The sequence below is a fragment of the Rhinolophus hipposideros genome (assembly GCF_964194185.1).
Source record: "Rhinolophus hipposideros genome assembly, chromosome: 5".
NCBI classification, from domain to species: Eukaryota; Metazoa; Chordata; class Mammalia; order Chiroptera; family Rhinolophidae; genus Rhinolophus; species Rhinolophus hipposideros.
In genome coordinates this window covers 71,799,790-71,815,319 of record NC_138051.1, presented here as the reverse complement: position 1 = coordinate 71,815,319, position 15,530 = coordinate 71,799,790, and the positions used below count along the sequence as shown (strand labels likewise).

General features: G+C 39.5%; 1 protein-coding gene across 2 annotated transcripts in view; it reads right to left on the bottom strand.

Moving 5' to 3' along the window:
- The window catches only part of FUT8 (fucosyltransferase 8), a 207,073-nt gene extending 191,923 nt beyond the window's left edge, over positions 1-15,150 (bottom strand). Inside the window, exon 1 of one of the 2 annotated variants that reach the window (XM_081049403.1) lies at positions 13,843-15,150. The gene's annotated coding sequence lies outside the window, so the exon portion shown is untranslated. The remainder of the gene's footprint in view (positions 1-13,842) is intronic. The other variant, XM_081049404.1, reaches the window with a different exon arrangement.
- Positions 15,151-15,530: the final 380 nt, after the last annotated feature.

The window sequence follows — 15,530 nt, the reverse complement described above, 5'->3', positions numbered from 1 at the left end:
CTGAGCCATCAGGGATGTAGCTCAGCTCAAGGTGCCATGTTCACCCTTAGTTGCAGGGGCGCTGCCCACCATCCCTTGCGGGACTCGAGGAGTTGAACCAGCAACCTTGTGGTTGAGGAGAGCCCACTGGCCCATGTGGGAATCGAACCGGCAGCCTTCGGAGTTAGGAGCACGGAGCTCTAACCGCCTGAGCCACCGGGCCGGCCCAAATTTTTTAAATTTAAACATTCACTGTATTTTTTGATCATACCTTGTATGAGGCTACTGCTGGAGTAACACAGCATACTATTTTACAGCAAACTTTTTCTTAAGTATAAAAAGCACACTCTAAAATAACAACAAAAAGTACAATAAATTCATAAACCGATTACACAGTCATTTATTATCAAGAATTAGTATTGTACATAATTGTATATGCCATAATTTTATACAATTGACAGCTCAGTAGGTTTACACCAGCCTCACTATAAACATGAGTAATACGCTATGACTTTATAGCAAGTACATCACTAGGGGATAGGAAATTTTCAGCTCCAGTATAACCTATGGGACAACCGTCATCCACCCAGTCCATTGCTGACTGAAACAACATTATGCAGTGCATGACTGTACCTTACTGTACTGTACTCACCCTTCTTCTCCTGGTAATGATAGGAGGCAATACCATGCCTACAGGATGAGAGTAACAACCAAGGCACTGTGACAGCATTAGACCCCTATAAGCGTTACTTGAACACGAGCACTGTGATACCATAACGGCCAACCTAATAACCAAGACGGCTACTAAGTGACTAATGGGTGGGTGGTGCATAGAGCATGGAACACATTGAACAAAGGGGTGACACATTTGGGGCACGACAAAGCAGAACAGAAAGCGATTTCATCACATTACTCAGAAAAGCACACCATTTAAAATTTATGAATTGTTTATTTCTGGAATTTTCCATTAAAATTTTCAGGCTGCAGTTCATAGCAGGTAACTAACTAACTGCAGAAAGTAAAACTGTGGAACCTCCTGGAATAATATCCTGGCCATGCTTTTTCAAGGCTGCCAATGTTTAATGGGAGGCATTTGAAATATGCTTTAAGCAGAAACAAAAAAAAAGAAAAAGAAAGAAACGGGATAAGGGGAGACTACTCTATTCCCATCCTTTTGAGAACTGACCCTCCCACATTTTATGTTGTTCTGATGACGTCAATGACGATTCCCCATAGTAATCAATCCAAGAATGGGTCCTATTTAGAGGCCTTCTTTCAGAAACTGTTAAGTTCTCATGAAGCATGCATCTCTGCCATGAAAGGAACCTTCTAACATAAGCAGAAAATAAGACCAACACAGAGAAAAATAAAGTCAGGAAATAGAAAATATCCTGAAGACATCATTTAAGTTCCTGGATCTGGCTGGTCCTATACTGCTCTACCTCTGTTCTTCCTACTTACAAAGCCAATAAGTCACCTTTTTGTTTAAGCCATTTTAGAATTGTTATTGTTTTTAATGCTTCCTATTTTAAAAGCACAAAACACTTTGTTTCTCTAAGGGAGTGAAAGTAGTACATTATCTCCTTACTTGCTGTGGCCTTCATTAATTTATTTTCCGTTTTAGTGGCTATTAACATAAAGATATTACACAGCCCTACTAGCTGCCCACTGAAGATTTACATTCCAAGTCTCAGGAACCTTAAAGATAACTTAATGTAAATTTTAGTCGGATTTTTAGTCTTCAATGCCAGTAGTGCTCACCTTTCATTTTACATTTTACCACTCAACTCACTCAAAGCTAGGTCATAAAGATACGTTGCTTTGTGTCACTCAGGTTTTATATTGTTCCTTCATTATTCTTCATCAATATCTGAAGAAAGGCAATAGCATACAGCAATAAGAAAAATACACACGTGCAGTAAAGATTAAAGCAAAAGTCTTATGAGTTGACAACATAAACTTCTAATAAGTTTTTCTTCAGTGTGCCTGCCTGTAATGCTCCTACTTATTCTTTAATGCTAAACTTAAATGTCAATACAGCTTCCCCCATCATACCTTAAAACTGCCTCTGTCTCTCCTTACCCTCTATTATAGCAATTACCAAATTATAATTTTTTATGTGTTAATGGTAGTGAGAACCTAAACGTCTAGTAACACAAACTGAAACGGAAAAGTGGAGAAGCATTGAGGAAACAATTTACAGTCTGACAACTGAATGGATTTGATGGGGAGTTCAAAGATGACTCAGAATTCAAGTTTGAAAAATGGGAGGAAATAAGCCAATAATAGAGAAAGGAAAGCTAGTGAGAAGAACACATTTTAGGAGAAAGAAAATTCAGATTTGAGCATACTGAGCTTGATGGTACGACAAACGTGGAGCTCTCCAGCCAGAAACTGAAGTTCAGACACATAGAGTATGTATGGGAGTCACCTGAAAGAGGTATTCACTGAAGCCAAAGGACCAGGCAACATTACAAGGAAAGAAGTCTAGATTAAGAAAAATGTATAAGGCATAACTTAAGAAATAAGTTGACCTTGGAAGTGAAGAGTGCCTAAAATACACCTACAGGAGAGCCAGGAGGACTACCAAGTTATAAGGAGAAGGGAAGAGGAAAAGGGGTTCACAGTGTCAAATCTGAAGAATTAAAAATAAAGAATTAAGACTGAAAAAAAAACCCAGGGAGGCCAGATAGCTCAGTTGGTTAGCGCTCGAGCTCTGAACAACAGGGTTGCCGGTTCAATTCCCACATGGGCCAGTGAGCTGCGCCCTCCACAACTAGATTGAAGGGCAACAATTTGGAGTTGATGGGCTTTGGAGAAACACACCGTTCCCAAATATTCTCCAATAAAATTTATTTTTTTAAAAAAACCCAATTGGCAATTCAAAGATAACTGGTAACAACAGAGAGAACAATTTTAGTTAACAGAGAAGATAGCAAAATTGAAAGAATAGACATACTGCTTTTTCCTTGGGGGTGTTGTACAATACACAAAAAGAAAAGAAAAAACAGGAGAACAAGAGAATAAGGAAAGGTGTTTGAGGTTTTTTTGTTTTGGTTTTTGTTGTTTTGTTCTGTTTTTTGTTTTAAAGATGTTGTTAGGAGAGACTGAAAAAAAACATGATTTAGCGGAGATAGTCATGAAAGCCTAAAGGACACACCCCTAAAACCAAATGGTAGAGACGAGGAGAAATTACACAATTTAGAAAGAAAAGCTGAAGCAGCTTTCGTTTGATGGTCTTAATGTTTTCAAAACACAAAAAACGTAAGTGAAATAACCTACAAAGTCTAAAAGCAGTGAAGATCGTTAAGTTGAGACTGTCTTAAACTGAAAAGGCATTTAAGACACCTAACCTACCACACGTCATAGCTTAGCCTCGCCTACTTTAAACGTGCTCAGAACACCTATGAGCCTACAGTTGGGCATTATCTCGAGTTTCATCTCAAGAGCAACTGCCTTCCTCTTCTCACCAGAAGCAGGAGACACAGATGGCATTTTGTAGACATGATGGGATGCAAAAACACAAAACACAATATCGAAAAAATGCTAGCAACACAGTACACTGTCGGGTACCAGTTGTCTACCCTCATGATTGCCATGATTGCGTGGCTGACTGGGAGCTGCAGCTCGCCGCCACTGTCCAGCATCACAAGAGCGTATGGAACCACTAATGCTAGCCCAGGAAAAGCTTGAAATTCAAAATTTTAAGTGTGATTTCTACTGAATGCTTATTGCTTTCAGACCATCATAAAGTCCAAAAATTCTAAGTTGCACCATCGTAAGTCAGGACTGGCTATATACTGGAATCAAGGGCTAGAAGAAGTCTGAAATAGCCCCTGTAGGAAGTCAATTAGAAAAGAACTGCCAATCAACATAAGCAAGTATTTTGGAACACACTTTCTAATTAATTGTTCATCTCATTTTCACTTAACTAGCAGAAGAGTACAAATTCTTTAGTGTATTTCACTTGATTGTTATTCTTTTTTAAGGACAGCCTTCTATATTATGATCCGAGGTAATGATATTCTGTATCTTTTCCATTGTGTATTACTCCACTTTTTCTTTGCTATGTTACAAAGCTTTTAAACTAATTATTTTAATGCTTTAACATGATTTTAGTCTTGCTCTGATGCTTTGCTTAAATATCAAAGCAGTATTTGATTACTCAAGAAATCATTAATATCTATTTTCTAAAAGACAAGTATTTGAGTATTTGGGAGAACTATATAAAGAATAGGCATTCTAAACCTAGAAATGGCTATATTGTCTGACAGCTGCTCATTTATTATTATGATTAAAAATAAAAATGCCCTGGGAAAATATGAATGATGATCGTCTTTAATATTTTAAAGCTTCAGAAGTTATAGAAAGAAATGTCTTTTCTTTTATGTACACTGAAATTTTTCCAATTACATAACTCATACTTAGGTATACTTGATATTTATTACAAATTCAGTGCAACGTGTAAAAATATGTCATAGCATACATTCAAGAGAATATTGTTATCATAAAAAATAGTCACCTTAGAAAGCTCTATACTTATCCCTAGAATGCTGCCATTGAATAAAAAGCTTTGGGATTCAACTTTTGGAACTTCTTTAAAGTCTTACCACAATCTTTACAATATTGTCAAAAGTGACAAATCTTCATTCACTAAATATAACTTGAATTTGGGGATATTTCTAATTATCATAATGTGATTTATCTAAATTAGAAATACCACTTTTGAACAAAAAGTGTGACTACAATGCATGAAATAAAATTTTTTCCCCTTCTTCCCACTCCGGTTCAAGCCACTGTTTCTCAGTCTAGTTGCGTAGGACACAGTTCCCTGGCCCAGACTGGTACTATGAGTCTTGAGCTCCCCCCGCTGAGGCAGGCGGTCTCCAGTGGGCGGTCGGCCCAGGGCAGAACGTAGCAGCCCGCTGCAGCCCTGACCTCTGACTGCTCACCGCAGCCCAGCTCCAGGGAGAGCTGTTGTTCACAATCTTAGCTGTAGAGGGCGCAGCTCACTGGCCCATGTGGGAATCAAACCGGTGACCTCGGCGTTAGTAGCACAGCGCTCCAACTACCTGAGCCACAGGGCTGGCCCCAAAACAAAGTTTCTTATGCTGCTATAATGACACCATTATTAAAATATATTTGTAAGTACATTCGCCTCTTCTACAGTGCCTGCTCTGCGGGTTACCACTCATACATCCTAGTATGTTAGGTAAAAATAAAAGTTTAATCATTTTACAGCAATACTTTTACTATCAGAGGTAATACAAGAAGCTCTGATGGTTTCTAAGAGTCAAATTACTGAATATTTGAAAGTAGTTAAAGCACTCTCATTTTTAAATTTAGCTAGTTGTCATTCAATGCCCTATCTTTTTTCATACTATACTAAAAATGCACATTACCCGTGTCATATACCTGATACCAGCCTGTGCAGTCAGTTGTCTACTCCTTTTACAAACATATATATGTACCTAATATATACGTAATATACTCCAGTTACTAACATAATATATATACACATATATATATATACACATATATGTATGTATACAGAGGGTGCCAAAAAATGTACACACATTTTAAGAAATCAAAAAACTGTATTAAAATTACTCTGATGGTAACCTCTTTGAGCACTTCTTATAATTGCAGAAGTCAAATGTGACTTGTATTCATCTTTTGTTATTGGTATATATTGAGTATTACAATTTTAATAGTTTTTCCTTTCTTAAAATGTGCATGTATTTTTTGGCACCGTCTGTATATACTCATACATACACCTCTATTTTTAATTCCCTATATATCTATTTTTCCCCATAGTTTGTCACTTGAATGTAATCTGTTGGCTTTGCCTCCAGATGAGCCCTAAGAACAGTCTTCCCAATGGTAGCCATACATTCCTTGGATTCTTTGAAAAACAGTCTAATCCCACTATGCTGCCTTATTAACCCCAACTTGGTTCAAACTTAACTAAAACTGTTCCATCCTATTTTCTACTCCCAAAACAAAGAAAAAAAACGAAACTAAGAAGCATAGTCTTTTCTTATGTTCATCAGAAGCTTCAATCACTTTTGAACCTATACCTCTGAGAATTATTCAACTTTGTCTTTAATTCTCTTCAAAAATCTTTATTATTAACTCAGCATTTAAGATTATTGCTATTCTCAAAGTTGTGCACATGAACTAAGAAATGCCCAAGAAAAAGCTTAATCAGCCATCTTGATTCTTCAAGGCAGTCCCAAATTTGCCCACTGCTGAATCATTTATTAGACCATAATCAAGGGGAAGAGTTAAGGTACATTCTAAGAAAAGTTCAGTAAATGTCAACCCAGGGTGAAAATTGGAATAGAAGAAAATCAAAATAATTCATTTTATGGAGAAAGAAACAGGCCCAGAGGGGTAATGTGGCTTACTCAAATTTATACATTTGGTGGCAAAGCCAACACTAGTATCCAAGTTTCCTGAGTCCAAGTTCAAAGCTTTTGTACTTTATCCATTCAAATTACTAAATAGGATTACACTAAATCAAAGGAGCCACATACAAAAGACTACATATTATATGATTCCATTAATGTCAAATTTCTAGAAATGGCAAAACTATAAGCAAAAAGCAGATCACTGGTTGTCTGGAGATGAGGGTAGAAGCAGGGATTAGGCAAATGGGCAAGAGGGACCTTTCTGGAGGATGAAAGTGTTCTAAAATTGGATTGTGATAATTGTGCACAACTGTATAAATTTACTAAAACTTCAACTGTGAATTTTATGGTACATAAACTATACTTTAATAAAGCTATTCAAAAAGTTACTAAGAAGGAACTCAGATTTTAGCTTTGAGTCTGTAGAGCTCTCAGGAAATTATGTGTCAAAATATTACTAAAACATGAAGAAACCAGCTTTTTTCTAAATTTCAGATCCTTTTCCCTTCAGAATTTCTTAAAGCTAGGTACTTTACCTTCCAACCTTACATTTGCCATAGAAACAGAAAGTGACAGGTACTGCACAAATATACACATAGGAAACGTGCAAAATTCCAATGAAAACACTTTAGCTATTGATCATTATTTTATTTCAGGTAGGATCTACACCACTCTAGTGAAGCCAATGCAGATAGTCATAGAAGGTGTGTTCTTTTTATCTGTTATCTTGTCTGGCAAATTACTCCAAAACAGAATTCCTTGGTGATTTTATTTCCATGACATCTTTATGACATTATAAGTTAAACACGAATAGACTCTTTTGAAACCATCCCTAATTGCATATTAGCAAGTTTCTTTAGTTATTATTTGTACATCCTTAGTAGGTATACATCTCTTCAGCTTACTCAGCATTGACAGCATATTCTTTGTTTCCTTACAAATTAAAAATAACGTTCTCTCTCTCATCCTATGAAAGCTTTACACCTATGAGAACTAACAAGCTGACACTTCTATTTAGACCTTAAAAATAAAGTTTCAATTAATGGAGGCCCAGATACCTGTAACTATGTCAGAGGAAGCAGTCAGGATTACTCAGTAAACCTACATTTCTCATGCTGCCGAGGCTCAGTTTACCAAGGCTAAGACCTTTTGGCCTCAAGAATTTCAATTACCACCTTCCTAGTCTTAGAGTTTCACTAAACTTTCTAAGAGAAAGAAAAACCTGAAACTTATAAAAAGAAAGTAAAATGTTTACCCTGGCTTAAACTCTAATTTTAAATAGGTTTTCTCAAAATTACAATATTTTGAAATTTGCTAACTGTATAAGCAGTTATTCAAAGAAATTAAGACATGAAAAATATAACATAATCTCTACTGAATATATCTCTCTTTCACGTATAAGTACAATTCCATCTGTTAGAGAAATTGAATCAGTCAGATCCAAAACCATCAGGGGCCTAATTATCAAACAGACAGTTTCTCCTTGTGAACGTTTCACAATAACTGGCTTAAATCTCCTAATCGTAGTCTTATGAATGGAGAACACTGCTGTTCATTTGAGTTTAAGAGTTAGTTCTCTTCAATAATCAATGGACACAGCATTTTTTTAAAATTGTATTTTTGCAATGAGGCACACGAAGGTGAAAAAATGTTCTAAAAACCAATTCCTTGTAGTCAGAAACTCCATAGATGAAGATAGATATAACACAGGAGGCATGAGAATGCATTCGAGGGGATTACAATATGTTAAATATTAAGCAGAACAATAACGCAACTGATACAGGACCCTTACCCATGAAACAGCATCTCCCATATCCTTTTTTATATGGAGGAACAACTGAAATTCTTCTAATCTCTTGCCTGCGACTACCTCAAAAGGAAATAAAGTCATCATAATAAACCTATTGTAACGTAAAAGCTAATGTTTTACCAGCACATGTTCTGTGAACTCTAAGAAAAACAAATCCTATAAGATGGTTAACTCCCACATTTCCTACCACTGTTGGGAGAGGAAGGATGACAAACAAGGAGAAGTGGAATGAGAGAGAAAAACTGAAGAAATCTCCCTCACCTCCAAGTAAGGCAGAGACTCATCAACCAGTACAATCCTCGACTGCTCTCAATCTCCCTCTCTTCACTGACTGCTCCAAGCATAGCTAAGGTCTGAGACAACAGACATAATATAGAAGCTAAAAATTATATTTTTCCAACTTTACCACTAGTCAAGATATTACAATCGATTAAACTTTAAAAATTATATAAATGACTTAAAAAACTAGCTTATGAAATGTAGACTTAAGTCATTTAATAACTTCACTATGCTGTTACAGGTGGATGGTTTGTAAATATTGTTTTTACTATAAGCAAATTTATGCCGGCTCTAGGTATTAAAGAGATTTGATATCTCATTTAAGGGAAGTGATATAAATAACCAGCCATAAAATTACTAAAAATTTAAAATTCATTCATGGTTCATTAACAGTCTTGACTGAATAAGATTTATATAGATACAAAATAGGTTCATTTTAGTTGTATGTTTGAGGTCAAACAGAAGAATCTCCCATTTTTATTTTACTTTTGTACATTTATAATCAGAAAGTTACAGTATTTAAAATTCATATCACACAATGTTTCTCATAATTCAGGTTCTAAAATAAACATTGGCTTGATTTCTAAGATTAACATCAACATTTTATTATTTGTAAGGTGAACTTTATTTACACAAACTAGTCACTAAGACTGCGACAAGTAAAACTGTTAAGTCTACCTTCTTAACATAAATCTGTTAAGTCATATTTATTCAGTTTATCCCATTGGAAAAATACATTAGTTCTAAGTTCTAAGATACAACAAATACAGGGAGCATTTAAAATAGTGATCTTTCAAGTTTTATTCCAGTGTTTCAGTGAAGATGTTATGTTATAGAAACAATACAAAGAAAAGAGAATAATATAGCAAAGGCAAGTTTGAACTACCTCAATACTAGCCTTATATTGGTATATCAATTAAAAAAAAAACACGTAAAATTCAAAACACATTTTCCCTTCACATGTCATTTTCTGACCAAAAAAAAAATTATCACAAAAAGACATTTTTTTAAAAAGTAGACGAGTGGGGCAGCTGGTTAGCTCAGCTGGTTAGCGCACAATGCTCACAACACCAGGGTTGCCAGTTCAATCCCCACATGGGCCATTGTGAGCTGCGCCCTCCACAACTAGATTGAAACAACTACTTGACTTGGAGCTGATGGGTCCTGGAAAACCACTTAAAATAAATAAAAGTTAAAAAAAAAAGTAGATGAGTGAAGCATTAGGTTTTTGCAAATGAAGTCTTTTTAAAAGAAAACAAATAAAATTAACCCCATAGCTCCGCTTTCTGTAGAGCAGGGGTGTCCAAACTTTTTTCAACGTTTTTTACCAAGGGCCATATGCGGTAAAATACACAAACAGCCGGGCCCCTCACTCGAGGTGAAGTACGTATTGCCTCACCTGGTTTATTTAAGTAAACTCAATATATTTTGGGAATTTGCTGCGGGCCAATTAAAAATGGATCGCGGGCCGCAGTTTGGACACCCCTGCTATAGAGTATGAGTAACTCTTATATTGAAATACGTGGCAAAATCCCATAGGCTCTCTTTGTTCTTCTTCCATTAAAAAGAAATGTACAGTATCATATAAAGTTTATACAGGTTATATGTTTAAAATACTACTTTAGAGATTGATGTAAAGTCATTTCATCAAGGAAGAAAAACCTATGCCAGGTGAGTGATATGGTTCATTGCATTAATTATTCCAAAGAAAAAGCAGTGGAATGGTGGAGAGTGGTTGAAGAGGAGATGTAGGCAAGAGAGTAGAATGTAGAGAGAAAGTTAAGGTTGAGACTTGAGACTAATCTGTTAAATATATCTTAAATGCGTACACATCCCCATATCATCTTCTTCAGCTGGGAATTTTTTAAAGGTTTTTTAAAAATCAACTGTAAATATATTTTACTTTTAAACATGTTTAACTGTCTCATTATAACAAACTACAATTTAATAACAATTCAAACTGCAAAAAAGAAACTATATACTTTATGGTACAGAAATATAAGCCACAGGATCTTTAAAAGGAAAACCAAAGGAAATACTGTATTGGTCCTCTCTAAACGCTACACCTACTATACTGTACTACTGTTGATTATAGAAGACTGGAAGTGGATATCTATCTCATCTGAAAAGTAGCAAAGGACCAGTATTGACTGATGCAGGATATAAAAGTACTTATAATAGTAACACTTTCAGTTTCACAGTTATTTAGAATCTTAGTTTTGCTTTATTTTTAAGTAAAGAATTTTATTTGCATATTTATATCTACTCTTATAATTATAAAATGGAGACTCTTTTATAAATGTGCCATAATAGGAAATGGGAGATTTACTAAATGCAGGTTATAACAGGAAACAAAGAGATTTACTAAATACAGGTTATAATGAACCAAAAATAACCATTAAAAATGGTAAAAGATACGTAAAAATATCTGACATGTCTTATAAAACTTTAATTTATAACATTAACCACTTAATATGGTAAACACCTTACCATTCTGTATTTCACAGATATTGTCATTCCTTCCAAAGAACCTACTTTATCTTATCAGCATTGAGATTCTATTTACATAATGAAGAGCAATAGAGAACACATAGCACAATCACTATCCTCAGAAAAACCAAATATTCTAATGATTTTAATATATGCATTATCAATTTCTAGCCTTGAATTTAAAGAATATGTGAACTGTGAGAAGTAAATTTACATACCTAACTGATTACAGTTTAGAAATCTAAATAAAGAGCCACAGACGAAAAATAACTGCTTCATATATTGAAAGGCACAAGTTCAATTTAGTAGATCGGCTGGACTCACTGCACTATATTGCAGGAGACAGAGGTTAAGAAGTGACCTTGGGATCCTGCTCTCCAGATGTCTCAAGGGTCCATTTCCTTATTAAAAGTATCTCTATTTTTTATAAATACCTAGATTACTACACAACGGATATCTTTGTTCATATAGGATTATAGTTGAAGCTTTTTTGAAATTTTAGGACTGTATATACCATAATGAAAAATTTAAAATGCAACAAGCACAAAAGGTCAATATACACTCCTTTCTTTCTTACTACATTACACAAGAAGGTTAAGAAACTACTATCACGCACTGTAAGTTTTGGCACATATTTTCAGATTTCAAATGAGAAATTCTATAAACCTTAAGCATGTACTTTCCATTACTTCAGATCATGAAAATTCTAACTAATTTATAATACACAATATATATACTCCACAAAGTACTGTATACAGATATATGCTCGTCTCAATTCCCTTACTCTTTTAATTAAAATTTTGTTTTCTTCTGGTCATAAACATCTGCGTGTTTTGCGTGTTTGAAAAATTCAAACATATATTAAGCTATGCTTTGCTTTGGCACTAGCTCCCCCTCCAGACCAATCTACTAATACAGCTGCACTTTAAAAAAAATAAACAAGAAACTCAAGTTTTTCCAAGCCACTAGCAAATTTCAAATTTCACCACTTTTACAGGCATTCCAATTCCTTAAACTAACTACTGAAAATCTGTAACCAAGCACTGCAGAATCTTATCAGAATTATTGTTTTTTTCAATTTCATGCATCTCAAACAAAACTGCCTTGTAGGAAAATAACTTCCAGTGACTCTTAAATTTTAAGAACATCTTAAAATACAATCAATATGCTATATCTTATAGAAATTATTTTGAATCACTATCCTAATAAACCACAATACACTCTTCATGTTAGCTCACCACTTGATCAAAGACATTTTTGCATCTGTTTCTGCAGTCTATGAAAGTTTCATTCCAGCTGTTCAGCTCTTCAATTCAAGTAGAATTCTCAATTTATAAAGCAAGGAAAGTAAAACCCATGCCTCCAAACCACCCTTCTGTTCCTTACAGCCAATTCATTTCTAACTCCCTACACTTTTATATATTAATCTGTAAAAATCACAATCTCAAATGCTTGAATTCCCACCTTATCCTTACTATTGCATTTATAAATTCAAGTAATCTAGACTTTCTAAACATATTTGATAGTATATTTCACAAGGATAGCAACATACAGGGCCTTATTACTTGACACAGCATTTTAGGTCATTTTTAACATTTTTAAAGAAGGCAGAATACAACTTCCTCCTCTCTCCTAAAATATTGTCTATATGATGCACCCTTTAAAAGAACTGTGCATAAAAACATGAAATTTAAATTTAACCAAGAAAACAAATATGCACTTAACCCCAGGAATAACAGGAGAAAAAAAAAACTAGTACAATGAAATCTTGCCTACAGTTTCTAAAGAGAGCCAAGTCAAAGTTCAGTCAGTTAACTTGTGATGAGCTTAATTCTAAACTGATTTTTTAAAAAAACACCTTTTGTTGAAATTTGTTCTGCATTACCTTGAGGTTTGGGGCTATCTAATGGAGATTCTGGCTTTCTAAGTCCACCTTCCTGAGCAGGCTCAAGTCAACTGTAAATTAATTCAAACATGGGGAAGTAGGAACACTTCTCCCAGTCTTTATCCACGACCTCGATCAAAAGACTGATATATGGCAAAACGCTAAAAGCTCACCAGGGATAAACCCTAATCATGACACTGTCATTTAACTTAGGAAATACACTGCGTCTCTGACGTCGTGTGGCTGAAGATTGCAATCCCCACAGTGAGAGAACAGGTGCTGCGTCCGACAACCCACTCACTCTTGCAGGACAAACCTCCTTTAACTAATAAAGATGAACTCATTTAACCTTCTCAAATAAGTTTAGATACTCAAAACCCTCCCGCTCATCATTTCCCCATCAAATGGGGAATGCAGGGGCACTCGTGCCGTTGAGTGCCCTGGCACTGGCCCCGCGCCGAGAGCGGGTCTTTGTACGGTCCACTCCCTGATTTCTGGCCCGAGAATCCCTCCCTAAAGCCCCTAACGCACAGGTATCCTTCTCCCCATAGCCAGTGACTACAGGGACCGAGTTGCTGGCGAAAGGGCAGGTAGACATGGAGAGGAGAAGAGGGACACCTCCCACCCCGCCCCCATCCCTTCTCTCCCCGGCTTCGGCCCCTGCCCTAAGCAAGGATGCGAGACGCCGAGGGCAACAGCAGCGACGCCGCCGCTCCGCGTCCAGGTCCGGACGCCGGGCGCCCCTCACCCCCAGCCCGCGCCCTCCCGTCCGCTCAAAGGCACCCGCCAGAGCGTCCCAGGGGCTCCCTCCCCACTTTTCCCGGAGCCGTTGGATAAGCAGCAGCAGTTGCAACAGGCCTGGGGATCGCCTGGGGAAAAAGAGCAGCGATAGCCTCCAGTCGCATCCCCAGAGCCTCATCAGATCCCGCGCTTCCCCAGCACAGACTCCGAGGCTCGCGGGGCCCGGCCCCCAAACGCCCCCTTACCCGAGGCGGGAGCAGAGGCGGTCTCCGCCGTTCCCCAGTCGCCGCCGCCACAGCCCTCAGCCGCAGCTGCTCAACGTTGGGGCAGTGGGAGGGGTGGATGGGTGGAGGATGCTACTCCCGACTGAAGGGAGAGGAAGAAACGGAAACAGGAACCACCGCCGCCGCCGCTTAACGGAGCCCCGGGCGCCAGTGACTGAGGGAGAGCGCGAGGCGGCGCGAGCCCGGCAGTCGCTGACAGCGCGAGACCGAGCGCGAGCCGGGCCCCGGGCGCGCGACCCCGAGCAGCGCCGGCCCCATTCCGCGAGAAGAGGAAGGGGACCGCTTGGCGGGGGGCTGGGAGGGGGCGGCGGGGGGCGGGGGCCTGCAGCGGAGGGAACCCCGCCACTCCGGTCGACCGAAGATAACGCGCGCACGCGCCGGAGCGGCTGACAACCAGCGCAGGCGGGGAAGCCCCGGCGAGCGCAAGCGTGCGCGCGCGAATGGGGGCGCGCGCCCCTCAGCGTTCCAGGCTTCTGGGAGAGGGCGCGCATGCGCCGGCCGCAGCCACCTACGGCGACCCCGGCATGTGCTAGGGCTTCTCCCCGCCCCCTTCTCGCTGCGCCCTTGGTTAGAGTCGCCGCAGCATCCACCGCCAGGCAGACCCGCGGGCCACAGCGGGACCGGGAGACTTCCAGCAGGGCAGCAGTTGCGCGCACGGGCGCCGGCTCCCACACGAGCGTACGCCGCCCTCTACCGCCAGAAGGCCGGAGGCTGAGCGGGGCGCGAGTGTAGCCGGACTCCCCACTCCGGGAGCGCCACCTCCAGGGAATGCCGTATTCTCCACCGCCAGGAATGGACCGGCCTATGCCAGTTTAGCCCGCAGCCCTAAGGAGCACTGGTCCTGGAGGAGATTGAAAGGCGGTTCTTTGCTGCTTATTAGGGGTGATTGCTGCTGCTCAGTCGCTGCAGGCAGGTCTGGCCGCTCGTCTGCAGGTTGTAACACGAACTGATGCCATAGAATGACATCGCACCCACAATGCGACTAACGAAGCCCCACTTTATCTTATGAGAGCTGTTTTCACATTCGCCCGAACAGAAAGGTCTCCCACGAGGGCCGGAGTTGGATGCCTGGCCTCTCCCGCGACCTGCGACTGGCGGCTGCGACAGCCTCTCTGAAGCGGAAGTTTATTCAGTACGAGAAAGAACACGGGACGGGGGTTGGGGGGCTGTTCCTTAGGATGCTTCCTACCCGCTCGGACTCGGGAAATTCCTGGCGCCCGCGATGCAGAGCAGTGAGCCGCAGAACTAACCCTCACCAGCCCAGACCCCGAGCTGAGACCGAGGACCGGAGAGCGCTGCCCCCGCACACAAAGTAGTCGCCGGCTAAGGGGGTGCCATGATGGCCAATCAGGGACGCGAGTTGCGTGAGTGGAGTGCGAGCCGACCAATCAGAGGGCGAGAGGATGAGCTTCCCGTACCGAACTCTTCCCTGTGTGTCCGGACCCAGATCCCAAGCCTAGGGTGCAGTGCCGTGGAAAAGCGAAATGGTGACCTAAAGACAAAAGTTACCCTCTAGACTTGGGTATTTTTAAGTAAATGCCTTGGGTACTTATCCTAGAGTAAATAGTGCGGACTTTTAGATGCTGAATGTGAAAAGAATCACAGAAAAGGTACTTAAGAGACAGTGGCCTGCCAAGACTGCAATCTGC